A 14,032-nucleotide genomic window follows, 5' to 3' on the forward strand; every position below is an offset into this window, starting at 1 on the left:
TGTGCATAACGTGCTTTTCTTTGTAAATATTTAATAAAATTATCATGTTATTTTCTTTTTATTCTCTTTTTTCTTCCCTTTTTCCCGGCCCTAGAGACAGATACCATTAGATACAAATGTGTGTGCATGTGAGTGTATGTGTGTCCTTAAAATCATTCTATACATACTTCTGCTTCTCATTCCTCTCTCTGGATGCATACAGCATCTTCCTTCATAGGTCCTTTGTAGGTAATGTGGATATTTATAATGGTCAAAATGACTTAGTCATTCAAAATTCTTCTTTACAAATATTCCCGTTAGTGTATGCAGTGTTCCTTGGTCCTGCCCATTTCGCTCTTCATTATTTCCTGCAAGTCTTTCCATGTTTTCATCATTTCTTAGAGCACGGTAGTATTTCACAATAATCACGTAACAACTTGCTCAACCATTGCCCACTTGATTGGCATCCCCATGATTTCCAGTTCTTTGCCATCACAGAGAGCTGCCACAAATATCTGAGAACATACTGGTTCTTTTCTTTTTTTCCCAGTCATCTCCTGAAATAAACCTAGTAGTGGTATTGCTGGGTCAGTTTCATAACTCTTATTGATGAATTGATTGGTTAGTAGTTATTGTCTCTCTCTCACACACACAAACCCTAACCCTAAATATATATACATACATATGCATATATAAGTATGGGAGTATGTATGCATATGATCATATATACAAAAAGTGCCTAATGACATCTAAAATACAGTTGTATTTCTCTCATCATTCTCATGTAAGTAAATAAGTCAAGTTTTCAGTATTGTTGTGGTCCGAAAGATTCATACCTCTGTATGTTAAACGCTGATATCGTTTATCTAAAAAGATATGGCCAGTATAGTGATGCTCGTATGGTCAACTTTACCCAAAATTAATGCACTTATATTTACCTAATGATACGTTCCTTGGTCACTTCTATTGCTGTTCCATCTACAATGCAGATCATGTTAACCTGTTTGTGTGTCATCTAGTGAAGCTTTTAGTAAATGCCTTCTCAGAGTGCTACTATGGTTTTTGAAAATTTAATAGTCAAAGGGATGATTATGTTTCAATTAGAAGTTAGGTGAAATAAAGATGCATTTTTTCCCATCCAAGTTCAAATCCCTCATCAAATTCCTTTTACTTTGAAACTGAAACCCCCTCCTCACTAGGAAGCCTTCCCTGGCTATCCCAGACTAACTACCCTGAACACCTGTGACTGACTGAGCCTGGACTTCAGAAACTGCATCTAAACATAACCTTGGGTTTTTTTTACAATTGTTCCATATGGGTGCACTTTATTCCCCAGTGACCCAGAAAGCAGTTGAAGGGTCCTCTATTTCCAGAATCTTCTTTCAATAACTTGTTATCTATCATTGTTCTACTGAATGATCAAGTTTTTAGTAATTATCAAGCAGATTTTACAGTCATAGAAAAGTCCTAGAGATCAGAGGAATGGGTTTGGAGATTGGAGCCAGGCAGGCCAACAACCTTGATTGAGTCTCCTATGGACTAGGCACTATCCTAAGCAACTGAACCCGAGGGTCGTGGAGGTCCCTTCAGACTCTAGACTGATGAGCCTGGGAAATCGACAGGCTCACCAGGAAGTCTGAAGGATTCTGGTGTTGGTTTGTCAGAGGACTGCACCCCACCCCATCATCTTCTTCCTCTGGCTTCACATAAGGTGGGGGGGGGGGGGGGGGGCTTTTAAATCCTAGTTACCCAGAGTCCTTGTCCAGAACATCAAGAGATCTCAGGCAAAATATTCTTCCCAAGAGTGAGGCCCAAGGTAACATCACACTACCAGCTTTTATGTGGTTTTACTCGGCATCTGATTGGCTGGGTGCACCTGCACAGCCCATGTGGGTAGTGCCAAAACTCAGACTCCCACAGGTTTAGTGGCCAAAGGCATGAAAGCACAGCTGTGGATTACCATGGATTAAAGGATATCAATCCTTCAGATGTTTACAGTTTAACCTGAGGTTAGGAAACTGAATTCCAAGAAAGAAAAATGACAACAATCCCACCTTGCTTGCCATTATGACAGGAACAACCCAGGGACTGCAGACTGGTTTTCTTTTCCAGGTCCATATCAGGCAATTCTCTCAAACTGAAGAAGGAAAGACAGATTCCGGGGGATCCTCCAAGTCCCCTCTGGCCTCCAGCCTCTAATCATTCTGCAGGACCTGCCTCCCCACCCAGTCAATCCTCAGCCCAACCTCCCACAGACCTTCCTATTTGCTTGGCTCCCTCTACCCCAGGCCCCCCTCCTTCCAGGCCCCCAAAATCTTGCCTCTGGCTGTGAGAGAGACATCTGATCCTTGTGCACTGTCATTGCCTGGAAACAAAGGAGGGAAACAGAGACATACATCCCAGAACCAGGGAACGAGAAGGGAAGGGGACACCAAGGGAAGGCTACTGGGCTAAGCCTTTCCTCTGCCTTCTCATTGCTTTGTCCCAGAGATACCATGGGCTGATCCCTTCTTTCTACCCTCCAAGTTTACCCTTTGTTTATCTGCAGTCTGAACAAAATCATCTCCATTTCCACCTGGAAAAGAAAAGAAATTTCTAGTGAGGAATCCAGGAGAGGAGACAACACTAGGGTCTCAGAAGTTCAAAGATTTGTCTTGGAGACACAACAAATAACTGGGGCTGCATCCCCTGTCCCACTCCAGTCCAGCCTCTATATCCAAGAGGAAGAGAGAAAAGGCCCCCAAATAGGCATCCCCCCCTTAAGGCCTGCCTCCAGGGATTCCCAGGGCTGGTCTACAGGCCCCAGCTGGGGAGACACTCAGGCCCCCGCACGCAGAGATCCCCATGTTCATGTCTGAGCTGAGTCTGAAGCAGATTCCCCACTCAGCCAGTCTGTTACATCCCTGTCAGGCATCCTCCAGAGAAATACCTTCTAGTTACAGGTTTGTTCATCTACACTCAGGGCCCATCTGACTGTCCCTTAGAGCAGAAACAGAAGACTTGAGGACAGAAAGACAAGCTGCTGGGTCAGGGGAAGCCAGGATCTCCATGGTGCCTGATCCCTAATGACTCCCCTCCCAGTCCAGTCTACCTGAATTCTTCTTTCTCCACATCCCAACTCCAGCAAGGACTGCAATGAGGAGGAGGAGGAGGCCGGCAGCAATGCCCCTCACGGTGAGCCAGGTGGATGAGGACTGTGGCTCTGAAATGAAAAAAAGAAGTGAGAGGCCCTGATCCCTGTCAGGCCTGAGTCACTAACCCCTCCCCGCCAACTCCCCCTCCCTCTGGTCCTGTAGGAGTGTGGGGGATGGCCTTTTCCCAGCTCCTCCTCACTGTCCTTACCCCACTGCAGGGTGAGGGGCTCAGACGGCCCCTTGTGCTGAATTCGGCAGGTGTATTTGCCTTCCTGGCCAGGGTTCACATCCACAGCTGCCCACTTCTGGAAGGTCCCGTCTCCTGCGGGCCTGGTCTCAATGAACTCCGTGTCCTGGGACTGTTCCTCCCCATTCCTCAGCCAAGTCAGGGAGATCTCTTTGGGGTAAAAGTCTTGGGCCCAGCACCGTAGGGTCACATCTCCACTGGGGGCAGTGTGGCGGGTCACTCGGGCAGAAGGTGGGTCTGGAGGCAAAGGTGAGAGGCAATTCCAGGTTCCCTTTCCCCGGTCCCCTCCAGGGGCACAAGAAAGGTTAGGGGCAGGGGGAACATTCCAAAATTCTAGCCCTGGGGTACAACGGGTCCCTGGAAGTCAGAGCCCAGAGCCCAGAGCCCAGAGCTGAGGCTGCAGGGTGGACTGAGTGTCACCTACACTCGGACGGGGTCAGGCGGTACCTGTCCTCATCAGTATCTCCTTCCCCATCTCCAGGTGTTTCTTCAGCCACAGCACTCACGTCTCCTCCAGATAGGATTTATATCCCTCCACAATGCCCCTGTCTGCTTCCCACTTCCGCTTGGTGTTCACAGCGGGGGGCACGGCCGCCATCCACGTGTAGGTGTCTGTGTCCAAGGTGAGGTAGTCCTGGCCGTCGTAGGCATGTTGTAGAAACCCGCGCTTGAAGGTGAGCTCGGGGGAGACTTCGCAGCCCGACATTCGCTGAAACGTGTGGACCCCTGCCCCGGGCCCCGCCCCAGTAAGCAAGGTCAGATTCCCCAGCCCCTCGAAGATTCTGTGACCCGACCCCCGCCCCGGGTCTTCCCGTGTCCTCCAGTGGGAGTCGCAGGTGACCGTGGAATGGCTTGGACCCGGCCTGCCCTCACCCCACTGTGCTCCAGGACTGTGTCACGCACCGCCCGAGCTCTGGTTGAAGTAGCTGAGCAGGGTCTTCAGGTTCCCTCGGTAAACCTGTGTTTTCGCCCTAGAGATCCACGTGTTTCGCTCCCAGTAGCCTGGGTCCTCCTGATCCATCCGCTCCATCCACACCGCCCGCGGCTCCATCCTCAGACTCGGGCTGTCGCTGTCGAAGAGCACAAAGTGCTGATCGTCCACGTAGCCCACGGCAATGTACCATGGTTCCCAGAGCTCCGGCCTTGTCATGACGGCGGCAAAATACCTCATGGAGTGAGGGCCTAGGACGTGGGGACGCAGGCTGGGGTCAGGGCAGTGACATCGTAGACCCGACCCCAGCAGCCTTGGGTCAGCGGCCAAACAACGTGTGTGAACTGATAATGTTTAATATAAAATTTTGGAATAATCTCTTTGTTCTCTCTGAAGTAAACTCAGAGAATGCCTTTCCTATGTCAGCAAAAGCCAGCCAAGGCCGACTCTACACTCCTTAAGGAGACCTTTAACCTAAGACACTATATCTTGAATAATGAGACTTTCCTTTGAATCTTATTATCTGTAGACACATACTATGTTATGGCATATTAATGGTAAAGAAAATATAGACATCTTAGGTCGTAATTTCTATTGAACATTGTTCACCCTTTTCTATGTCAATTATCTGTTTAGGGGAGGAAGCCTGCCACTTACTAGTGGTGGAGTTTCTTTCCTTATCACGGAGACATATGCTTACCCAGCCTGAAATCCCAAGGCCTGACCAACATTGCTTTGTTAATTGTCCAGTCTTACTGAATTTATGGTTTGCTTAATTAGGAGAGTTTCTTTCTCATGGCAAAATGTATATAAGCCAGAAGATTTCTGCACTGGGTAGCCAGAACATCTCTGGCTCCATAATGCATTATGTTACCGTTATCTTTAATAGGGAATTGATCAATTAATTAATTAAATCATAGAATGTATGCATTTAGTTTGTTGCCTTTTCTTAACAAAGTTTTCAGGTCAACGGAACCATGACTCCGTCACACTCCGGGTGTGACCCCGGATTCCGAACTCAGCGGTTCTGAGATGCCTCCCCACACCTGGCATTCCGGCCCCTACGCCCAGGACTCTGCAGGCGCACAGCGCCAGGTGATAATTCTCGGAACTATGGAGCTTTGAGATCAGTCAAACGCCTTCACTGACAACGCAGACAGGTCCTAATGCCCCTTCGCCTGCCCCTTGTCCTCTTCTGGACCGAGTCCGGAGTCTCTCACATTCCTCATCCTCGGCCCCCCATCTTGTGACCTCACTTGCCCTCAGCCTCATCCCATCCGCCCCTCTCCATTCCCGATCCTCCGTGAATATCTTTAACAAAGCTCCTCCTGATTCTGTCCTCGCCCTTGGATGGGGCTGGACAGCAGCTCTCCTGCTCCTTCGTAACGCCCCCAGGACTGTCGCACTCATTCTCCCTCCAGGCTAGTCCCCGCACCACCTTACTCCCTACTCACCCCCCCCCCCCAAACTAAGCAACAGACACAAAGACAACCCCCCCCCCCACCTCCCTCAAAGCCAGTTAATAGATGGCAGGCTGCTGGTCCCAGAGTCACACACAGGCATATTCCCAGCTTCTTCCTATCAGCACCTCCCTGGCTGCCCCTGAGAAGAAGGAGCGGGTTCCAGGGAACCCCACCCTGGGCTGGGATGGGAGGAGCTTTGTGCAAGAAACCCCATCCCCCCACTCATCTACCTCGCTGTGTCGAGGCTCCAGGAAGCCGCTGAATACTGTTCTTTACTTACTTGCCCAGGTCTCTGTCAAGGTCAGGGTCCCCAACAAAAAGAGAGAGCTCACATGACGCTCCATAGTCCACAGGCAGAAAGGCAAGAGATCACTGAGAACAGTTTGCTCAGGGTTTATAAAGGGACGAATCCCTCACTTCTGGTTGGCTTCTCAGAGGCTCTGCCAGCCAATAGCAGATGGGAGACAACGAACGTCATTGGTGACTGGGCAGAAGGAGCCCACATAGGTTGAGAGACCAAAACTGAGACTGACCAGGAGGAAATCCCCAGCTTTACAGACTTTACCTCTTTCTCTATTATTGACAGAACAGTGTGTAGTTCTGTGGAGCGAAGGAGTCTTCTATCCTACCTTCAGCACTCCAGAAAGACTCGGCCCTTGTGCTCCCAGCTTGAACCAGAGAAAAAGAAGATCCCAGCCTTCAACCTTCCCCTACTGGCCTTCCAAACTCCTTCCTTAGTGTGACCCTTTCACCTCCTTAGAAGTTGGGGAGAAAATGTCTACACCCAAAACTGAGTGTATCTGAGGACTGAAGAAATCTGCAGGCTGATGTGTGGAGGACTGGGTTGCCACCTCAGATTTAATGCCATCCATCCCAGCTGAGACTCAGGCAAGTCTTGTAACCTCCCCAGGCCTTGGAGATAAACCAGCCAAGGTTTCAAGAATAAAGACTAAATCAGAGTCAAGTAGATGGAATGTGGAATCAGAGTAGAACACTTTGTCTCACCAAAAAAGGGGCAGGGATGTGACACAGTGGACAGAGCCAAGGGCCACCTGAGTTCTAATCCAGGCTTCAGACAATTAGTAGCTATGTGACCCTGGGCAAATCACTTAACTCTGTTTGCCTCAGTTTCCTCATCTACAAAATGAGCTGGATATATTTCTTTTGTATTCTACAAAGTTATACACCAACTTGGATTTGATATAATCAACAAGTTGATACTGAATACTTTGTGCAAAGTTTGTGTTGTTCACTTAGAAGACGGGCCTGGAGCGCCTCGTATCTCTGAGAGCAGCACTTGCAGTAACCTTTCTTCTCTCTGAGGCAGGGCTGTGCAGGAGGGCATCATCCTTCATTGGCTTCCCAGCCTGTTCTGTTTCTTTTTTCAGCTTTTGTTTGTTTCTGCAGACTAGATGCTTTATCCAAATCAAAAGGACTGCAGGGCTTAGGAACTGAATAGTTTATCAGAGGTATACTGAACAGCTGAAGGTAAAATGATCTGTGATGGTGACTTGAATCTTCCACCTTTACAAATGTCTTTTTTCAGCCTTCCTGTTTTTGCTTCTGAATACCTAATCATTTTCCCACCTCTCTTACTGATGTGCTTGATTTCTCGATCAGATACAATTCTTTTTTCTTTTGTTCAGTATAGTATTTAATATCATCAATATGAAGAATTTTCAGTCCCCAGGATAAAGCATTTGATAGGATACTATTTGAAGGGATGAATTCATGTTCCTTGAAACCTTTTTCAACTAATAACTTTCCTCTGCTCATACATAACGGATCTGGAGTCTTGAATGAATTTCCATCACAGCTAGGGTAAGGTGAAGTATTTCCACCTGTATATGTTTATTCCAAAGTTGTGACAGGAAAAATACACCCCACTGTATGAACATATTTTGCTTCCTTTTTTTAAAGTTAGGTAACATATCTTTGCTGAGAAATTCTTCAACACTCCTGATGATGGACTTTGCTCATGGTGCTGGCTTTCATTGCACCATGCTGTGGTTCACATGTTGGGACCAGCTCCTGCAAGACTGCTCTCCTAATTCTGAATTCTTTGAGATGGCCCCACTCCAAAGCATCATGAAACTGCTACAGTTTTTGGTGCCCCAGAGCTTGAACCTCAACCTCAACTAGCTCCTTTCTGAATAACAATCCCTGCTGTATCTTAACCATGTGATTTTTGAGTGTCTGCCTGAGGATCTCCAAGGTGGGGGAAGTCATGACTTCCAGAGGAGTGCCTTTACACTTCTAGACAGACCTAATACTCAGGTGAAATCCGCTTCTCTGCAATGTTCCCTGAGGTCTTAATTGTGCCCACTTGTACTCCTCTGATTCTGTTCACAAACAATCTTTCAAATACTTAATTATCTCCAAGTATTTGTAATGTGTAAACAAGGTCTTTTATTGTAGGGAGCTGTTGAGGACTACAACAGTTCCAAGAGTTCACTATGGCCTGATAAGCCCACTCTATTGTGCTAATTGAGCAAAGGTTGTTGGTTCGGCCCTCCGGGATCTCATACAATAGCCCCAAGGCTTTGGGGTCTTAGGTCAACATCTTAGTATTTGACAAACATCCTGAGGCAGTCACTGGGATATGCATGTGTTAATAAAAGAGGATTGGTGAAATTAATCACAACACGAGCTTGCCACTAGTATGGAACTTAAGGCTCCACAGCATATAAGGCTTGTTCTTGCTAATAATAAAGGGAGCTTGTAACATCTTTGTCTCCTGCCTCATCACTGCGTGCCTGAGATAGAGAAGTCGACCTGGGGGGGGAGGGGGGGAGTCTCTCCACTGAGCCGGCCATAACAGATTGACGTCTAACATGGGACCTCTTCGAATACACAGAAGAAGGGAACATATAGGACCCGAGAGGACCTCTGGACTCGGCGGGAGTCTCACCCACAGTTCTGGACCGAAACACAAGGCGGTCACTGTAAACAGCTTCCCAGAAGAGGAAAGTCTCCACACAGCACTCCCGGAGGAGAAAGAAGACTTCGGAGAGGTAAGTACAAATTTTCTTATCATAGGGCAGAAACTAGGAACCGAGGAAAAGGAATCTTATGCAAGACATCTATAAAATGTTAAAGAAACAGTTGCCCGGTATGCCCTTCTCAAATTAACACGTGCCTAGAGACAGCATACAAGGTATCTCCTTGGCTTGCTGAAAATCCTTCTTGTGATACTGATTTTTGGAAAGTGGTTGGAGAACAGCTTACTGAATTTCATAGACAGAACCCTGAGGAAATCCCCATAGATAGCTTTGTTATATATAATTTTATCAAGATAGGATTGTCTGACCCGCTCTGTGTAGCAGAGAGGAGGTGCTTTGAGGCACAAACACAGACGTCCTTTAGAAATTCCTTGGGTACACAAACCCCAGAGAAGAACAATGCTGAGGAAGAGGGACTACGAGAAGAGAAGGTCAGGGTATATAATTCGATTTATCCTCATTTGTCTACACGCCAGGAAGGTAGAAAAGTTGAGATAGAGAAATGTAATAAAATGCAGGAGTTAGAGACTCAAATTAGACAGCTTGAACAGAAACTTGATAAATTGAAATTTTTCTGCGATGAAGAGGAAATATCAGGACTTGAAACCGGAGAAATTGCCATCCCGCAGAAAAAAAGGAGAAGTACACTGGGCTCCCAAAATTGAATATACAGCGTTACCTGGAGGTGAAATAAGTTATAATAGGGAAACAGGAAAGGATTGTACAATAGGGACATCTTGTAGCTTATCACGGCTACAATGGATGATTGCAAATGCAAAAGCACAGGGGAGGATCTCAGCGAGCTGGGGTTGCCTATGGCTATGCCTGTTGATAATGTTTAATATAAAATTTTGGAAAAATCTCTTTGTTCTCTCTGAAGTAAGCTCAGAGAATGCCTCTTCCTATGTCAGCAAAAGCCAGCCAAAGCTGACTCTGCATTCCTTGGAGACCTTTAACCTATGACATATCTTGAATAATGGGTCTTTCCTTTGTATCTTATTATCTATAGACACATACTATGTTATGACATATCTTGAATAATGGTAAAGAAAAAATAGACATCTTGGGTCATAATCTCTATTGAACATTGTTTGCCCCTTCCTGTGTCAATTATCTGTGGTGGGATTTCCTTCCTTGTCACCAAGACATATGTTTACCCAGCTTGGTATCTCAACATTTGATTGACATTGCTTTGTTAATTGTCTTGTCTTACTGAATTTATGATTTGCTTAGTTAAGAGAGTTTCCTCCTCATGGCAAAATGTATATAAGCCAAAAGATTTCTGCACTGGGTAGCCAGAACATTTCTGGCTCCATAATGCATTATGTAACTGTTTTCTTTATGGGGAATTGATCAATTAATTAATTAAATCATAAAATGTATGCATTTAGCCATGTTGCCTTTTCTTCAACAAGTTTTCAGATCAACAGTTATGGCGCCCAAACGTGGATTGGAACTGTGGAACCGAATGGACATTGCCTCATCTCGCCAACGTCAGGGCTCCGGCGCCAGTAGGAACTATTTTTCCTAGAGTCCTGGGCCTTGACGGGGTCGGGGTAAGTCCTTCCATTCCCAGCTTCCAAAGAACTCTCACTTTAAATTCCCTTTAAAGAAAACTCTGGGGATGTTACCGTTTTCTTTATGGGGAATTGACTAATTTCCCTTTAAAGGAAACTCTGGGGACCGGAGACCAAGTCGCGTTAAATCGCTCTGTATTACTTAGGTCTCCTCTGGCGATCGATCTCAGGAAACTTAGTACAGGTATTGCTAGCACTAGTGTCAATCAACTAAAGACAGCCCTAAATTATGTTGGCCACCACAGGGCTCTTTTGGACCGGTCAAAGTTATTTTATCTTACACCCAAATTAAGAAAGGCCAACAAAACAACTAGCCAGCAGCGAGAATGTTTCATTCTGGGCTTGCTGAATTGGCTGAACGAGAACAAAAGACAGGTAGCCTCTTCCCTGTAGGGCTGGGAGCTGCTTCAGCACCTAGCCGTGACCTGGCAAAAATCCTTTCTTCCTCAAGGGCTCCAGTCTGTCCTTCCCTTCACTCCCTCCGTCCTATTCCTCACCCCTTTCCTCCCTCCCCTTCCCCTTGAAGGCCTCTGATCTGGGGAAACTGATAGCACGTAGATGCAATCTTTCCCCCTCGCCTTCCCCTACCTTAGACCTGAGGAAGGCAGCCTCTGTTCAAGCCTCTGTTGCCTCCCTCCTCCCCATTCCCCCACCCCGCTTTCCCGTAAGGGCTCTGGTCCTGAAGAGGACAGTTACAATCCACCTAAGAACTAGAGGCCTGAACCTATTCCCATGGGGCCTGTTCCTTTAAGACAGTCAGAAACTTTGGGGCACCAAGGCTCCCCACCCAATGACCGCAGGGGTGCTCTGAGCAAAGGCTGCAGGATTCCCCTTTATTATCAGACCTTGGATTCTTGCAGCATCCTTTCCTCAGAATGATAATAGCCAATTCATGATGGGGATTTTTAGCAAGCTTCTAATTGCCTTCTCTCTCTGGGTTGTTTTTTTGTGAGCTACGTTTGTATTTGTTCCGTTGTCAGTTTGTCTGTTGGTGTATGTCCCTGTCTGTATCATGTGTGCTGTGAATGAGTGTGTTATCTTGTAAGATTTAAATGCAAGCAGCCAGACTTTAGGGGCTGCAGCTAGGGAAATAGACAAAATTTTAACACTTTTCCTTGTCATTCTGGTCTGGCCAACCTGGAATTACAATGGAAAGTTAGATCATCTTAGGGAAAATCATTTTAGCAGATTTGTATGTTGTGAAATTAATCAGAAATATTTCAGGAACTGATCATTTGAAATTACTCCTAAGATTGTGAATAGCCCACCTTTCTAGGTAAAGCTTGGAAATGTCCTAGACATTCCTCCTACACTGTCCCAGCAGCTGTATATCGCCTTAGGGGCTCAGTAAATTCTGCTGCTTTGGGGGGGATTGGTAAACGTGGAAGAATCAGGCCTGTAGCGAGCATTCTCTAAACTCTGCCTGCGAAAATCACCACTGGGACATCATTTTCTCTACTCTTGGCAAGCTTCACTTCTCTATTCAATTGCAAAAAAAAAGTATTTTATCTCTGTTTGACCCATTTTCTGATTTGTAAAAATAATTATGCTTGTTGTTATGGGATCAAAATGATAAAATGATTGTAAAATGCTTAACGTAATGACTGGTATATGTTGCATACAACATTATTATCTCTAATGTAATTGTTAACTTTGAAGTGGTTTTAATTGCTAAAAGTAATAAGATCAATAATTTCTGGAAATGCAAATTATACCATCTGTAGTTATTGTTGTGTTAAAACTATTTCTAGGATTGTATTTCTGAATTTCTCTTAGATTGTGAAAATTGAGTGACCACTGTAATCTAGAAATAGTGTTAGAACAATTTTTGATTTGAGTTTTGTTGAAATTGAGAGATGTTGGGAAAGTTGTGTAACATCAGTTATGTTGCTTTGTCACTCCTGCTAACTTTGTCTTGTAGTGTTTTGTAATGGCCATTTAGAAAACAAGGTATTTTCACCCTTGTCTGTTAAAAAAGTTAAAGCTAAAGAATTTGGCTATCTTCTATGAAGTTGTAGGATTGTTAACTAAGTTATTTGGAATTACTGTTTTAATACTGAAATCTAAAATTGTTAAGTGATTCCTGTGTATGGAAAGGAGGGAATGGAGTGAAAATTAGATTCCCTCTGCCCATTCAGAACAGTCCCACAATGGAGTGAAAACTTTCTTTAAATTCCTTCTGCTCATTCAGAACAGTCCTCCCATTCCTGTTGGTTAATGAAATTTCTAAACAATGAATATTACTTGCTCAGAAGTTGTAATAGATAGAGAGAATTTTTAATAATTGGTTTTTACATCAGGACAAGTTTTAAATCTGAGAAGGAAAGATGTTAAATGGAATCCCTTATGTGTGTGTGTCCTGGTAAATCTTTATTGTTTATTGTAACTCCAAGAGAGTGGAAATAACTGTTATCTGACTCTAAGTTGTGATTAGTGAAACTTGCTGTTTAAGGTAAAAGGCATTTGGGACCGTAACTATTTTTGGTTTTGAGTTTGAATTTGGGTATAGTTGTCTGCATTAAATCAGTATCTGAGACACATGCCACAAAGGAATATTTCTCATCTGACTAAACACTGAGGGGACAATTCTAAATTCAATCTAGGATGGGTTCCCCCTGGCTCAGTTTCCCTATTGTGTTCCTTTAAAAAAAAAGGAATGTTTCTCACCTGTCTATTCCTGAGTCTGGCTATGAAACAGATACTGCATGATTGGAGAATTTCACTCCCATCTGAATTCAAACAGAGTAAAGGATGTTTTATCCTGTCATATTTGGTATGTCATATGTCCCTGCTTTTTCCTTCTATAGCAAATTTCTGTGGTCAATAACAAGTGACCAGCAAAACATGTGAGCCTTTTGTGCAATCTTACTGGGAAATCTAATATTATTTTTATCTGAAATTAGAACATATGCAGAAATTTATGTAAACTACTTAAGACTCACCTTAAGATGTTCCCATTGTTTAAAAGGATTTTAAAAGCAAGTGTTTTTTTTTTTGTGAGTCAGTCTCATATCTAAGAATACTGCAATAATTAAGAATTCAGTTTGTTATAATACTTTGGAAATTCATATTACTTAAGAACGTTTTTTTTTGCAACAACTCAGCTTTAATGAATTCCAGTTTTAAAGATTTATTTTTGCTTAAGAAAAAAAAGAAAGATATCAAGCATTTTAAAAGTTTCCAACTAGTTTTCTTCATAAGAGTTTAGTGAATATCAGAGTAAATTTTGAACTGTTTTCAAAGAAGGGAAATACTTTTAGAAGAAAATGTTTTGAAAAATCATGTGTGATTCTTAGAAGGCCTACTAAAGTTTCAAAATAATATACTGTTAAATTAAGCTGTTTTGATCTGAATATGTAGTCATTCTATGGCCTAAATTAGAGTTAAGGTTTGCGTTTGAATTTATTATGTAAAATATTTAATTCCTGAAGTATCTCATTCTTCCAGAGTGAGTATAATTAGGGAAGAATAACAACTTATGAAACAGACATAATTCCATCAAACTATAAATTTAGTCATTAACCTCTTTGTTTTGTTTAAGCTGGAATGAGATTCCAGTGCAGTTATGCTAGTAAAAAGTAATAACTTGTGAGCTATCTTGTCTTATGGTTAAAATGTAAAAGCAAGTGGAAGAATAGGATTGAGAGATTTGGAAAGATAAATTAAGTTCTGATTGAAACTATGAAAAGTAGATAAGAT

The 14,032-nt window shown here is 44.0% G+C and overlaps 1 pseudogene; it reads right to left on the reverse strand.

Annotated features, from left to right (window-relative positions):
* On the reverse strand, nt 1-6,143 carry LOC140508096 (class I histocompatibility antigen, Gogo-OKO alpha chain-like; annotated as a pseudogene).
* Between the last annotated feature and the right edge of the window lie 7,889 nt (nt 6,144-14,032).

The sequence above is a fragment of the Notamacropus eugenii genome, chromosome 5 (genome assembly GCF_028372415.1).
Source record: "Notamacropus eugenii isolate mMacEug1 chromosome 5, mMacEug1.pri_v2, whole genome shotgun sequence".
NCBI classification, from domain to species: domain Eukaryota; kingdom Metazoa; phylum Chordata; class Mammalia; order Diprotodontia; family Macropodidae; genus Notamacropus; species Notamacropus eugenii.